The 15,213-nt window shown below is 42.1% G+C and overlaps 1 pseudogene; it reads right to left on the bottom strand.

Annotated features, from left to right (window-relative positions):
* Window positions 1-12,249: 12,249 nt before the first annotated feature.
* Window positions 12,250-14,879, bottom strand: LOC133163245 (V-type proton ATPase subunit F-like; annotated as a pseudogene).
* Window positions 14,880-15,213: the final 334 nt, after the last annotated feature.

Below are 15,213 nucleotides of genomic sequence, written 5' to 3'. Positions count from 1 at the left end.
GCACACGCACTCACACCTAGGGGCAATTTGGAGCGCTCAATCAGCCTACCAAGCATATTTTTGGGGGTGTGGGAGGAAACCGGAGGGCCCGGAGAAAACCCACGCAGACACGGGGAGAACATGCAAACTCCACACAGGGAGGGCCGGAGGTGGAATCGAACCCGCACCCTTTGTACTGTGAGGCGGACGTGCTAGCCAGTGATAATTTTTATTGTCATCACGTTACTCATTCATGATGAAAATAAATGGAACCTGACATCAGTAAGAAGCATGGAACCTTGATGGGTCAACATACAAGCCCTGTGTCAATTTAATAAATCTTGCTCGAGCAAAAAAATCAGTTAACAGCAGAAACTGCTCTTTATTTCCAGTCACATCGACATAAACCCATGGTTGACATATAGCAAAGTTGTACGTATAATGTATATGTATAAAGTGTATTAATGGATAAATTGATAAAATGTTTGCATAATTTCCAAAGCATACCGTAAATTCCGGACTATAAACCGAGACTTTTTTCCAGAATTTTGAACCCTGCGGTTTATCGTCAGGTGCGGCTTATATAAAGATTTTTTTTTCGTGATTTTTGTGATGACTTGATCACTTTTATACACTGCGGTATCTTGAAGAAAAAAACAACAACAAAAATACTATTTTGAAACACTACTAGGGCTGCTGCTTATTCTGGCTGTGTTGCTTGTGACTATTATGAGCTTTAGTAGGGATGCACGCTAGGTGACCTGCGTCAAAAGGCTCTAAACCCTTCGTCACAGGCAATGTTTAGAAAGACATGTTAAAGTATGTTATTAAAACTTTAAAAAGGCTTTCTGTGAACGGTCTTTCTTTGTAAAAAAATGTGTGTGCACGTGCGGCTTATAGTCCGGTGCGGCTTATATCAGAAAAAAACTAAAATATCCCCCAATTTTAGCTGGTGCGGCTTATAGTCCGGTGCGGTTTATAGTCCGGAATTTACGTTAATTTGAAGATGATGATGATGATGATGATGATGATAGAACTTTATCCATCCATTTTATCAATCCCACAGCGGGGAAAATTACTTGTCACAGCAGCGCATACAAGTGCAAGAAAACAAGTGCCAAAATTTCAAAAAGGATAAATACCGGTTTTTTCCGTGTATAATGCGCAAAATGTAACTAATTTATTGTCCTAAAATCTGGGGAGCGCATTATACATGGGTACAAATGTTTTTTAAAAAAATATATATATTATTTTTTTTAAGAAAATTATGGTACAACAAAACCAACAACAGGACTGACCGACAAAGTCGTGGAACAAAAAGACAGGGTGACATTACCAAAGACAGGAACAGAAACCAAACAGACATCATGACAGTAACACATGCAATGATCCGACGGTGAGCGAGGGGCAGACAAGACTTAAACACAAAACACGTTACATTGATTGAGGTGACACAGGAAGGGAGGGGCGACGCGAACAGAAACTATGGCAACGTAGACACATAGCAAAACTGGGGACGAGACATGACAAATCTTCCTCGAAATAAAACTTGAAATCACCTTTCTTCTTGTTTGTTGTCAATCGCGCATCGCATTCAGCCATCCTGCCCAACACACTTAGTCAGTAAAATTCATAATTGACGACACATCGTTTGATGCGATGGTGCAATCCTGTTATTGTCAAATATTGTTTGTTTTTTAATCTCCATCGCGGACCGGACGTCATACGGAGGCAGTATCACTGCGCATGCGCACTATGGATCCGATGCGCAGAACGGATGCGCAAGACACGTCAGCTATATAAAGAGCGAGAGTTGTTTTCTTCCTATTAGTTTCAATTCACAGTTTAATTAGCAGTTTCAATCAGCAAATAACAAAATGCGTATTACAGGTAATGTTTTATTTCACAACACTTTGCCTTGTTCCTTTTGTCTCTGCTGTTCACATCAAACACGCTCCATACGAACGCAATGCTCTCGTATAAGACGCTTGCTCGATCACCTGCTCGTTTGCTGTCACAATGTACCCTACACAAGTCCGAAACATTTGTTGCGGCTCCGAGTCACGACGAGGGGCAAGTTTTAGTTTCCAAGGGTGTTTTTATTCCTCTTCAACGTCTCTCCCATACAGAGCCGCCTTTTTCACATGTCCCCACGCCTTTTTCACATGTCCGCACTGATCGCGGTGGTGCCTTTACGGGCAGTCGGAGAAATCAACGCCAACAAAAAAAAATACATCCAGCCTAGTTAAGACCATACCAAAGACTATAAAAATGGGACCCATTGCCGTGTGTGACGATCATTGGGACTTAAAAAAAAAATAATAATAAAAAAAATAAAGAAATTGGGTGCATATTATACATGGGTACAGGCTTTTTTCCAGCATCAACATGCCATTTTTAGGGTGCGTATTATACATGGGGCGCATTATACACGGAAAAAAACAGTAACAGAAAAAGATAGACAAGTGCCGCTAGTAGAGACAAAACAATTTTTATCAGGTGCCATGCATGTTGTAAAGTCTGACAGAATTGGATGTGCTTTGCAAAATAATACAAATAGATAAGAGTCAAATCCCCTATGTACCCGGATTTTATGGAGCCCCTGTATATCAGCTACCTGAAAATCCAAATAAGCAAATAAACCAAAGCTTTGGCCTTCCGCTTGCAGAAGTGCAGTTTCTCAACATGCTGAATAAGCACAATGCAGCATGTACGTTACTGCACACCATTACGACAGTATATTCAAGTTTGTGCAACCGAAATCTACCAAATTAAATAAATACGTATGAGCACCGTTTCTCTTACCTGCTCAGTGTGACACAAATAGTCAATGCAACACAATGCAATCAGTACTGATGAATATGCATTGTGTGTATAATGGAATTCAAATGATGGTGCATCTTTGCAATGGCATATTCCTATGAGCAAAAATAGGTTAAATAAATGTAAACATAAAGTGCTATTTTTTTTTAATAGGTTTTCACATCCCCCAAGTGCAAAAGCAAACAGGACACACTGCCTCAAAATAATATTTTATGATATTTGGTTTGTGTGTTAGTTGAAAAATTTGCAGGATTGTGCCAAAAGTACGCAATGTTTGATACTTCCACTGTGGCGGTCCCTGGGCATCTTAGTTGGTGCAACAAAGTACCAGCAGCATTTAACCACCGATGCCAGAAATGCCTGTGAGCACGTTCACATGGCTGAAGTGATTTTCTGCAAACATTATTAGATGCGTACCAATATCAGCACCAATACTTGGTTGAACTACATAATGTTTGTTTGATGCGCGCACACACACACACGCAGGCACACACACACACACACACACACACACACACACACACACACACACACTCACACACAAAATCTTCACATTATGGGGCAGAATAATTCAATCTTGTTCAATTTCACACGCTAACCCTGTCTTTTTAGCCTTCTGCACAGTGACATACCTGGACCAAAATTCAGCTTGGACGACTTGCAAACCTACCTGTGGAGGAGTGCGGAGATGGGGGTGATGTGTTGACAGCTGACTGCCACCGTGATGCGCCAAACGTAATCATTGAGGACTTGAGACGGAGGCCATCATTCGCAGAAATGTAATTGCCCACTGTGTTTGTGTGTGTGTGTGGGGGGGGGGGCATGGTAAAAGGCAGTTTGAAATACATTCTAAAGATTCACTGGCATGATACCAAAGGTGGGCAATATTTTCTATTGATATTTCCTGAGCTAATTCTAAATGATACACATTCCATCCACAATACCGATGTAATATACCCAAATAATACACCTGTATATTAAAGAAAATTAAGACAACTGAGTAAGGCTGTTGAGAAATATTGCCAAGCCAAGTTACATGTCAATAGTCTGTGATAGGGACAGAAAGCTCATAGCGATCATGTAGAACTGATCTATCCAATGTTGTATTGATTATACTGATAATTGTGGATTTGCAAATGCACTCTAAACATGCTTTGTTGGTGAATTAAATAGAACAGGATGGAAGCTATCTATGCAAGATGCAAGGACCGAGGGTTGACAGCGGATTTGAATTGACTTGAGAACAAAACATTCGTAAATTTGAAGTCAACTCCTTCACATGAAAAACGTGCACCTCAAAGTGGGCATCAGATTAAATGCCCCCTAATTAATAAACAAATGGATGTGTCACTTCCACAATCGTTACAATTTACTAGATACAGTCTGTATTACTGTGAAGATAGTTTAGTCTAATCCTGTCCCAACTATTAATTTTGTATAGCATATATCCTGTTGTGCGTCACAGGGAGCTGGCACCACTCCCAACTGACGAGAACAGAACAGGGCAGGACAGCTGGAGAGACAGAACACATTCACATTCACAGAGTCTATGAGTGGAAACTGAACCAATGCTGTCTGCACTAAAATCAGTCGGTGGGCTCCTACATAATCAGTGATTTAAATATATCGCTCATAATGGTTTAATGGTTCACTCGCCTGATGTCTGTGCAGGCGGTGTGGGTTTAGCTCCCACTCAATGATGATGTGAAAGTGAGTGTGAGAGGTTGTCTAGCACAGTGTACTCTGATTGGCAACCAGTGAGGTAGCCGATCGGCCGCAGCTTGTTGTGATCCTGAACAGCTAAGCGAAGTAGAAAATGGATCAGTGGTATTTGTTTTGTCAATATTTTATTTACAGGATTTGTTAGTTTTTTGTTTTTTTTCAAATCTCTTGAAAAACCGAGTTTTTATTTCAAGAAGACTAATGGAAAACACTTGAAAATTATTGCGCAATTATGTTAATTTTCATGCAAAACACTAAATTGTATGGGTTACCCCAGATTTTTGAACAGGTATCTAAAAAATGTTGACATTGTATTTTGCACCAAACGAATTGAACTTCCATTGATACCTGAAATATCACAAGAACCCATATTGTGTTGTAATGATCTCATGTAAAATTATATCTGCCACCATGTGCTGCTGTTATAGCAACCACAGAATAATCAAACCAAATACATAGTATGGTGGTGTCATAAAGCATCGAAATTAGCAGTATGGTGTGACATAGTGTGCAAATTATTTATTAACATTAAACATTAATTTACAGGATTTGTAGTTAAAATAGCCCAGCGAGTTGCTTGCACACAAGCAGGCAAATGCATAAAGAGCATAAAGGGGGTGCCAAATACACATGGGGTCAGTGTGCAGCACTGGCAGAAGAATGATCTTTTTTTGTTGAAGCACATTTTCTATTAAAACGCTTCCTTACCAAATAAATATTAAGGAATTAAAATAAGCTGCTGGTTTTACGGAAAAAGTGTGCCAGAGCGAGGACACAAACAAATACATAATCATTACCACTATTTATCCGATTTCTTAATGATTCTCTTACTGATTCTCATTGTGGAGGGAATCAAATAATAAAAAATAATATATCATTGATTTCGTTTTTATTATAGCATTATTTTACAATGTTCTTTTTAAAATAATTATGTACGTGCCCACGAGGTTAGAATGGTTGATTTTAATTCCTGTATAGCAGTTTGAGCTGCATGTTATATTGAAAAGAGCTAAAAAACATTGAATGATGGATTAATTGATTTACTATGACAAATGTTTATGGGTTGAACCTGAAGCTTTTCAGGCTCTTCAGGAGAGAAGTGTTCAGTTCTACATTTACGATCACGTCACGGCTAAAGTATGTACGAAACTGAAGTTAATCAAGTTAATTCAATGCATGTTCAGTGACTCGTTCTCTTATACGTGAGTAGGCCCAAGTGGGCGGGGAGTTGCAGAAGCTTCGCCAAAGACTTCCTCGAACTGACTTGACATGCGGAGTGGGCAGCAGGGCAGCATCACTAGCCTGGTGGTGATCCGCATTAGTGCAAGTCGGAGCATCCCTGGACGACCAACCTGCAAGTGTAAATCCAGCGAAGGTGTGAACCTGATCTTATTTATGCCACCTACTCTTTATGCGGCATTTTCTCCTTCATATCACTTCTAATCTCCTCAGTCCCTTACAAGATGAGTAGGAATGTTGCCTTTTCATTTCCACCTTTTGTCTCTCCTACTATCATCACTGCACTTTTTATTCAGTTTGTCTGTTCCCTCACTTGTTCTTGCTTTCTTTCTCTGGAACCAAATGTATTTCTCATATGATTTATTCAGATGCAGAGATTGGCACTCGGAAATAGCTCTGCATGCTGTGTGTACACGCTCAGGGTGTGTTCGAAGTAGGAATTTTTTTTTTTTTTTAATCATTCAATGACTTTTTAGACAAAGGACATTGCATCATCATATCATATTCTGTGACATAATTTCAGTACAGTTGCGTGTCTTACAATCAGTAACAGATTTTTTTGTGCCTGCTTCTTTTAAAATGCGTAATGCCTGTGGTGCAGTGGCAATATACTGTTCCTATAAATATGTTTATTTTACTCCACATAAACAGTGATCGTGGGGGATAGGGACTGAACTGGCAAATGAATGCAAATATGCGCTCATGGGTGCTGCGCTGTGAGTATAAACATACATGGTCCACTGTATTATGTACATACGTACAATGGACCACTGCAGACTAACAGTTTAGTACCTGAAGATTCACCTGTTGGTTTATTTATTTATTTGTGTATTTATTTATTTGCAGGGGGAAATCATTTTATTTGGCAAAAAGCTTATTTGTGGTATATCCCTACTTATTCAAGAATTTTTGAGGAATTAAAATGACCCCCCCTGTTAGGGTTTACAGAATATCTTCATCGTATGATTATGTTGGAATGTAACCTGTAATAATTTACCTAGCTTGTCCTGTCTTAACAAAAGTAGTAGAACAAAGTGCTAAGATCTTTTCAACTGATTGACTAGCAGAGGAAGCAATCAAAGTTGCTTTGTTTACACAATGTCGTAAAATACCCCCTGCTATGTTTTAATCAGCAGGCAAGGGGCTTCACCCCATCCTGTCTTCCCACACCCCCACTTTCAACCCCACTCTGTTTCTCTCAATAAATATGCACCTGATGAGGCCTGAGTCAGACCTCCTTCGACCATTGCTGTAAGCACACCGATGAGTGGACTCTCCACCTGCAGGTGTCTAAAATGACTTGCTTGTCTCCAGTGTGGTTCTTGCAAAATAAGTTAGAGTGAGCACCACCCTAACACAAGCACCCCCCCCCCCCCCCCCAACGGCAGCTATATCAAGATTTTGGTTATTTGTGGGCCTGGCATATCACCCTGCAAAAGGCGAGCATCCACTGTACTTGTATTTAGTTTTATTAACTTGAAAAATGTACCAAACACTTCCACAAGAAGGTTTATCTACAATAAAGACAATGGAGCCATGATTTATGGCCGTGCTTTGTATTGTATGATTAGGTTGATTGATTGGCTCCAAATTGGTGGCTGAAAGCCAGCTCTGAGAATACAGTACAGTAATCCCTCGCTACATCGCGGTTCATTTATCGTGGCTTCAGTACATCGCTGAATTCTCTCCTCCCCCCAGAAAAAATTAAAAATTCAAAATAAAAATTTTAAATTGAGGAATTATGACATGAAAGTTGCCTGCACGCTAGCAGAAGGCAGGGAGTGCCCACACAATTGCAGTACGTACACTTGTACCTTGTTATAAAAATGTTTTTATAATAATAAGACTTCTAAAACATATTCATAGTATGCACACTTATACCTTTTTAGAAAAAAAGTTGTTATAATAATAAAAGTTCTTAAAACATATTTACAGTATGTACACTTGTACCTTGTTATACAAAACAAGTTGTTATAGTAATAAAAGAGTTCTAAAACATATTTACAGTATGTACACTTTAGTTACATCTACGTATGTTACGTTACACACAAACACACACGCACACACACCATACTTATATTATTTATACATTATTTTTCGTATGTCATTTATACTATTAATGTCATATTTACATGTTTGAAAATAGTATTTTATGTTCTAATGATAACATATGCACTTATATGGTTTAATATACATTTATTGATACACAAAAAAATGTATGTTAAAAGTGAGAGGGTGACACTATTTCGCAAATATTCACATATCGCGGGTGGGCTTGGAACCAATTATTCGTGATAAACGAGGGATTACTGTATTCTGATGCAAACTAATTCTTTAGCTTCTATTTCAGGGCGTTTCAACAGTTTTTTCCCAAGGGACCACCATTATACCCAAGAAGCAACTCGAGGACCACTGCTTTGGGGGAATATTATTTTATTTTGCACCGGAAGAGAGACCAATACAGGCTATTTATTTGCATCTGTGTTTTGGGAATCTCAACTACATTTGACATAATTGGATGAGTAAATGATTGACAAAATTTAGCTGGAAAATAAATCAAGTCTAATTAGTAAATCAGATTTATTTTTAAAAACTGTTACAATAATTTTCAAATTCCAATTTTGCGGACCATCTGTAATACATCCACGGGCCACTAGACGGCCGCGGACCACCGGTTGACAATCCCTGTCCTATTTGATAAGTGTTAACTAGTACATGATAAGTTCTGCAAGCATGATCGCCTCACAGGTGTGACGGTGGGGATTCAAATCTTTCCTGTGTGCAAGTAGCATGTTCTTTCTGAGCTGTGTGGGTTCTCTGGCTTCCTTCTACATTCCAAAAACATGTTTCCTAGGTTAATTAAAAACCCTAAATTGCCATTAGGCATTAATATGAGTGTGAATGATTGTGAGTATACATATGTGGCCTGTAATTGGCTGTCAATAAGTCCAGAGTGTAACATGCATCTGACCCAAAGTCAGCTGTGGTACGCTTTAGCTCACCCACTATCCTAATGAGGATAAGTGGTAGATATAATGCAAGGATGGATGAGAAGTGTGCTGATCTGGTTTTAAAAACTCCAAACAGTGATTCCCTTGATATGTCTTTTGACTAACGTATTATCCCTATAGTGGTAGGCTATTGAATGTAATCTTGCAAACATAGTCATAGTTAACCATCAGTAATGACAGGACAGCAATTACGTTATCAACGTACAATTATTCATTACCTTGTAACGGGCTATTGTAAGTACATTAGTCAAGTTTTCACTGTGCAATTTTTTTTAAACGGAAGGTGGTCCTTAGAAAATTATTTTCAAAATATGTCTTAAATAAAAAATACATAGCTAGATAGTTGATAGATGGATGGATAGATAGATAGATAGATAGATAGATAGATAGATAGATAGATAGATAGATAGATAGATAGATAGACAGACAGACAGACAGACGGACGGACGGACGGACGGACGGACGGACGGACGGACGGGCGGGCGGGCGGGCGGGCGGGCGGGCGGGCGGGCGGGCGGGCGGGCGGTCGGTCGGTCGGTCGATAGATTTTGTATTGATCCACGGGGGAAATTCATGTCACCATTTTTAGCATCTATCAAACCAAAAGCTCCACAAGATTGATCGATCGGTCGGTCGATAGATTTTGTATTGATCCACGGGGGAAATTCATGTCACCATTTTTAGCATCTATCAAACCAAAAGCTCCACAAGTTTTGCCCTTTTCTGTTTTGCAGAGTGAAATATTCACATGTCTTTGAAAGGGAGAAATGTCCCCCAGAGGAGAAAGGATTGAAGGAGGGACTTTATAATCCTACTTCTGGTGGGGCATCTGGAGGGAGCTGCCTACTTTAATACGCCAAAGGACCTGCTCTTAACCTCATTCCCTTCAACATCTGTTGGAGGTTTTTATGTTAAGTAGACGATCATGTGCTATTACGACGGGTCTTTCACCTGAAAATATCATTGCAGAGAAAGGGTGGAATTTATGGATGAAACATTCTGATAGGATTGGTTATAGATTCTCAAGGGAGGAAATCTTGTCACTTCAAAGTCAACCTCTTTACAGTCTTAACGAGATTTCGGCAGCACCAATATTGCTCTCCCTGCAAAGATTTTCCTTTGAGATTTTCCCTCCCCATTCTGCACATAAAACCATCGGGAATGAAACTTGCAGATGTTAAACTTGTTCATATTTACATTTGCAAATCCCCATGTGTGTGCTCAACACCAAGGTTGGCTTAGTCACAGACTCTGCAACTGTGTTGTAAAATGGAGCAAATGCCAATTAAGAAAGGACGAGACAAATCGAGAAGCAACTGCTTGTATTAAGAGTTTGTTTGCATAACGTCTTCCTCTACAATAAAAAAATGTCACGGAAGAGAGTTTACAACAGACTACAATAGGTTTTGGGGGAGAAGACTCAGGATTTTTGGTGGCAATATAATGCATATGGTGTGGTATGTTGAGGAGACCACAAGCTAGGAGCAGTAAAAACACACTTGCCAGTTTTTATCATCATGCTTGGGTTCGAGACAAAAAAACAATTCTCAGTGCTGACGGAAGTTGCTGGTCTCCGGCGGCCATGCATCGGAGGGACCTACCTAGCTCCTGGTTCAGAAGCTCCGCTTGACCGTTGAACTGAGGGTGAAAACCCGACGAGAGGCTGGCCGTAGCGCCAAAGAGTCGGCAGAACTCCGCCCAAAAGGTGGACGCGAACTGCGGGCTACGGTCCGGCACGATGTCCTGTGAGAGGCCGTGGTGACGAAACACCTCCTGCACCATGATGGACGCAGTCTGCTTCGCGGACGGAAGCTTAGGCAGGGGACTGAAGTGCGTCATTTTGCTGAACCGGTCCACTACCGTGAGGACCACCGTGTTCCCCTCCGAGGGGGGAAGGCCCGTGACAAAGTCGATGGACAGGTGAGACCAGGGACGCCGGAGAACCGGCAAGGGTTGGAGTAGCCCGGCCGGAGGACGAGTAGAGGTCTTACAGCCGTTACATATTGAGCAGGCTCTGACGTAATGGCTGGTGTCCACTTGCCAGGTGGGCCACCAGAAACGCTGCGCCACCACGTACCTCGTGCGCGCAGCTCCAGGATGACAGGCCAGGCGTGAGTCGTGTGCCCATTGCAGCACGGACGAGCGCAGGCCCTCAGGGACGAACAACGGGCAGTTGCTGGGACCGGGTTGATCGCGTGATGCGGCTTCCACTTGGCGTTCAATCTCCCATGACAGCGCCGCTACCCGCACCGAGCTCGGGAGAATAGTGGGAGGCGGACCCCGTCCCTCCTCCCCGCCAGGAAACGAACGCGACAGGGCATCCGCCTTCGCGTTGCGGGAACCCGGCCTGTAGGAGAGAGAGAACTCAAACCGGTCAAAGAACAGAGCCCACCTTGCTTGCTTCGCGTTCAGCCTCTAGGCCGATCTCAGGTACACCAGGTTGCGGTGGTCGGTCCAGACGATGAACGGCGTGGTGGCGCCCTCCAGCCAATGCCGCCACTCCTCCAAGGCCAACTTGATGGCGAGGAGCTCCCGGTTGCCGACGTCATAGTTCCGCTCCGAGGCGGACAAGCGGCGAGAAAAAAAGGCGCACGGGTGGAAGTGATCGTCCTGGCAGCTGCGTTGGGACAGCACCGCCCCACCACCCACGTTCGAGGCGTCCACCTCGACCACGAACTGCCGGTCAGGAACGGGGACTCGGAAGATGGGAGCGGACGTGAACCTCCTCTTGAGCTCCTGAAACGCCTGTTCTGCCCGTTCCGTCCATTTGTACGAGGAGGCGGAGCTGGTGAGGGCGGTGAGGGGCGCGGCCACCGTGCTGTACCCACGGATGAGGCTGCGATAGAAGTTCGCGAACCCCAAGAATTGTTGCAGCCGCTTGCGTGTCTCGGGGACAGGCCATGACGTGACCGCTTGCACTTTCTCTGGGTCCATCTCGACTGATCCCTCGCGCACCACGTAGCCGAGGAACTTGACAGAGGAGGCGTGGAACTCGCACTTCTCTGCCTTCACGTAGAGCGAGTTTTCCAGGAGGCGGCATAGCACCGTCCGAACATGCTTGATGTGTTCAGGGAGCGAACGGGAGAAGATGAGGATGTCGTCCAAATAAACGAACACGAACTTGTCCAGCATGTCTCAGGTAACAGAACAACTGATTATTTCGTTGCCTTCTTCTCTAAAGGTTCATTTGACCACTTTTTAGACATTGAAAATGAGGGGTATGCTGTTAAAACAAAGGCCCAGGGGGGCACAAAAAATATTAAAATCAATCTTTTAATGGATAAGGGAGCCCAACCAGCTAAACAAGAGTCAAGAAACACATTGAATGATAAAATATTGTTTGTGTATTTTATGGCTGATTTAATACACGGGTCTAAAATGACCCGCTAACACCACAGATGGCAGCAGAAAGTAACAAAAGAGGAAGGATGGACATTTTTTGCATGATTTGAAAGAGGGAAAATAACATGCCTTTTCTCTCGAATATATTGTTATAATCATTTGTTTCAGATGTACAGCATTTATAAAAAAATTATTTGGTGTTCAAAAAGTCTTTTTTCAAACTTGAGTCTTGAAAAAGAGGGGGTCGTCTTATAATCAGGGTCGTCTTATATTCGGGCCAATACGGTATTCGGTTTCTATACATAAAACTAGTGGAGCACTTTGTAGCTCAACTACAAAGTGCCCCACTAGTCGCAGGGTCGGTTGTTTTTATCGGAAGTCGTCGGCCGAGAACATGTTCTTGGCCCGCCGAAGGATGGAGTCTTTGGAAGCGTCGTGGGATGCTCCTTGGACGGGATCTCCAGCACGGCCGGGATGGACTGCATGTGGGCGTTGATGGCGTGGCGAATCATTTCGGCGATGAACTGGTTGATGAGGATGATGCTGATGTCGTTGCGAGCCAGGAAGCACTCCACTCAATAGCCCTTCAGAACCTTTGGTCACATTTGCTGCATTTTGTCATTTCTAGCAGTTAGTTAGCTAATGAGTAACTATTCGCTGTTCAATAATGCCAAATAACAAATATCTATCCATCCATTTTCTTTACCGTGGGTATGCTGGAGTGTATCCCAGCTGACTACGGCCAGTAGGCGGGGGACACCCTGAACCGGTTGCCAGCAAGGGCAACACGGAGAAAAACAGCCATCAGAATCACACCTACGGGCAATTTGGAGTGTTCAATCGCCCTACTGTTTTTGGAATGTGGGAGGAAACTGGAGTTCCCGGAGGAAACCCATGCAGGCACGGGAAGAACAGGCAAACTCCACAAAGGAAGACCAGAGCATGCAACCTCTGCACTGTGAGGCGGGTGTGCTAACCAGTGTGTCACTGAGCCGTCGTAAATTCCAAATAAATCCTTTATTTTTAATCCTTTTGAATGTCAAGCGCGAGTTTTGAAAGTTGCGATTATTGTATGTTCTATTTGGCACAAGTACAAGTATGTTTATTTTGTTAGATTTTTATAATTAGGGAAGTACTAAGTTATACAATGTCAATGCATTTAAAGAACACTTCACAAGGGCTTTAATGAATAAATTAATTGTAATAGTAATAACTCCTATAATGGCCACGTTTTTTTTAATAGCTTGGTTTGTCACGAAAAAACGAGCACCAAGCCACAACCTCACCAATCACACCAAAATTCATTTTGGTTCTACATTTTGTAATACTGGAGAATAGAGAAATATTAAACTGAATCAAGTATGATTTCCATGACTGATTTACTATATAGAACCACCGAGTGAAAAGAGCAATGATTAATGAATAATCCCACCCGCATCAGTGTTTGTGAAGAGCCATGTGCTCTAACAGCATGTGGGAAGCAACATGGGGGCTTGAGATCTTTAAATAGCATTGGCCTGATCTGATAACAAAAGACAGAAACTAAACATAGATTACACCAGAGGGAAAGATTCCATTTTGACCCTTCTTAAACTGCATGAGTTGCTTATACTGTTACACATTTATTTTATTCCCCAGAAAGATCTGTGGTATTACATGATGGTGGTTTTTGATTAAAGGCATCCAACCCAGTGGGATGTAGAATACCCTCCAAATTCCAGAATCAACCATCCACCATAACGCTTAATTTTGCGAGGTCCTGGAGAATTGAAGCATATCCAACTTGGCACTGTGCAAGAAGCAGCATACACCCTGACCAGAAAACCATTCACTTCCAGGGCTGACGAGCTAACACCAACGATCTGGACCGTCTGATGAGCCGTGTGAATCTGAAGAGATCCCACACAAGCACAGACAGAATATGAACATACTATTTTAAAACAGATGTCTAGGTTGAGGTGAAAACCTGGCTTGGTGAATTGGTATGATGGACATGTCATCCTATCCAGTAATTGTGTAAAAATGCCTTTAGTTTAATTAGTATCACCGTTTATTTAACTTGAAATAATTCAAGAGATGTGTCCCAAAAGTATAATTCTTTAAATATTTGAAATTGAAACCCTTGAAAGATTTAACAGGGCTCTTGCAATTTCTTGCGTCTTACTAATTGCTGCTAAATATTGGTCCACCACAACTGCTTTTTTTTCCTCTTGCCTGAGTGTCCTCATTCAGCAACTTCTCCAAGTATTATTTCCATCTATCCAGCACCAGTCAACAGATTTCCATCTTTGTTCTTAATCAGCCTAATTTACTGCCCACTCTATTAGGCCAAGCTTTGAAGGTTCTTCTCTCTTGCATACCGGTAACTCTCCAACTGAGCATTCCTGTCATGATAACTTTCTGCTGTCTCCACCACAGCCCAATGTTGGGTTTTTATGTATTCTTCTCTCCTTTCCTCAGTCCTCTCTGTGTCCCACTTCTTCTTAGCTAACCTCTATTCTTGTATCCCTTTCTGCACTTTACAGTTTCACCACCAAAGTATCTTTTGAGGCTTTCCTACCAAAAGATATGCCAAGTACTCACCTGCAATTCTCTCTAATCACCTTGACTGGAGTGACACAGCCTCCCGCAAGCCCCTCCCAACACACTGAGGACCTGTCTCTCACCTCTTCTCAAAAGGTTACACTTGTACTGTCTCACCTTACACCACATGGGTCTTTGCTCTGCTTTTGTCTTCTTAATCTTCCTCACCACCAGAGTCATATGCCATACCACCATTCTATGCGGTCCAGGCAGACACTTCCCGACCACTACCTCACAGTCAGTATCCTCCTTCAAATGCAAGATGCAGTGTTGCACCTGAATGCGTTCAATTCAAGATTCAAGATTCAAGAGTTTTTTATTCGCCATGTTTGAGCGTGCCAAACAAGGGATTTGACTTCGGTAAAAACACACCCTCTGTTCAATATTAAGGTGACTAACAACATTCAGGACATGTGAATAATGGCAAAAAAAGTGTAGACAAATTCAAAAAGGTGTGAAGAGCAGGATGTTATTCCACAGTAATGTCTCTGACACTCTATGAACATAAGTTCAT

Source organism: Syngnathus typhle, linkage group LG1 (genome assembly GCF_033458585.1).
Source record: "Syngnathus typhle isolate RoL2023-S1 ecotype Sweden linkage group LG1, RoL_Styp_1.0, whole genome shotgun sequence".
Taxonomy (NCBI): domain Eukaryota; kingdom Metazoa; phylum Chordata; class Actinopteri; order Syngnathiformes; family Syngnathidae; genus Syngnathus; species Syngnathus typhle.
This window is presented reverse-complemented; position numbering and strand designations above follow the sequence as displayed.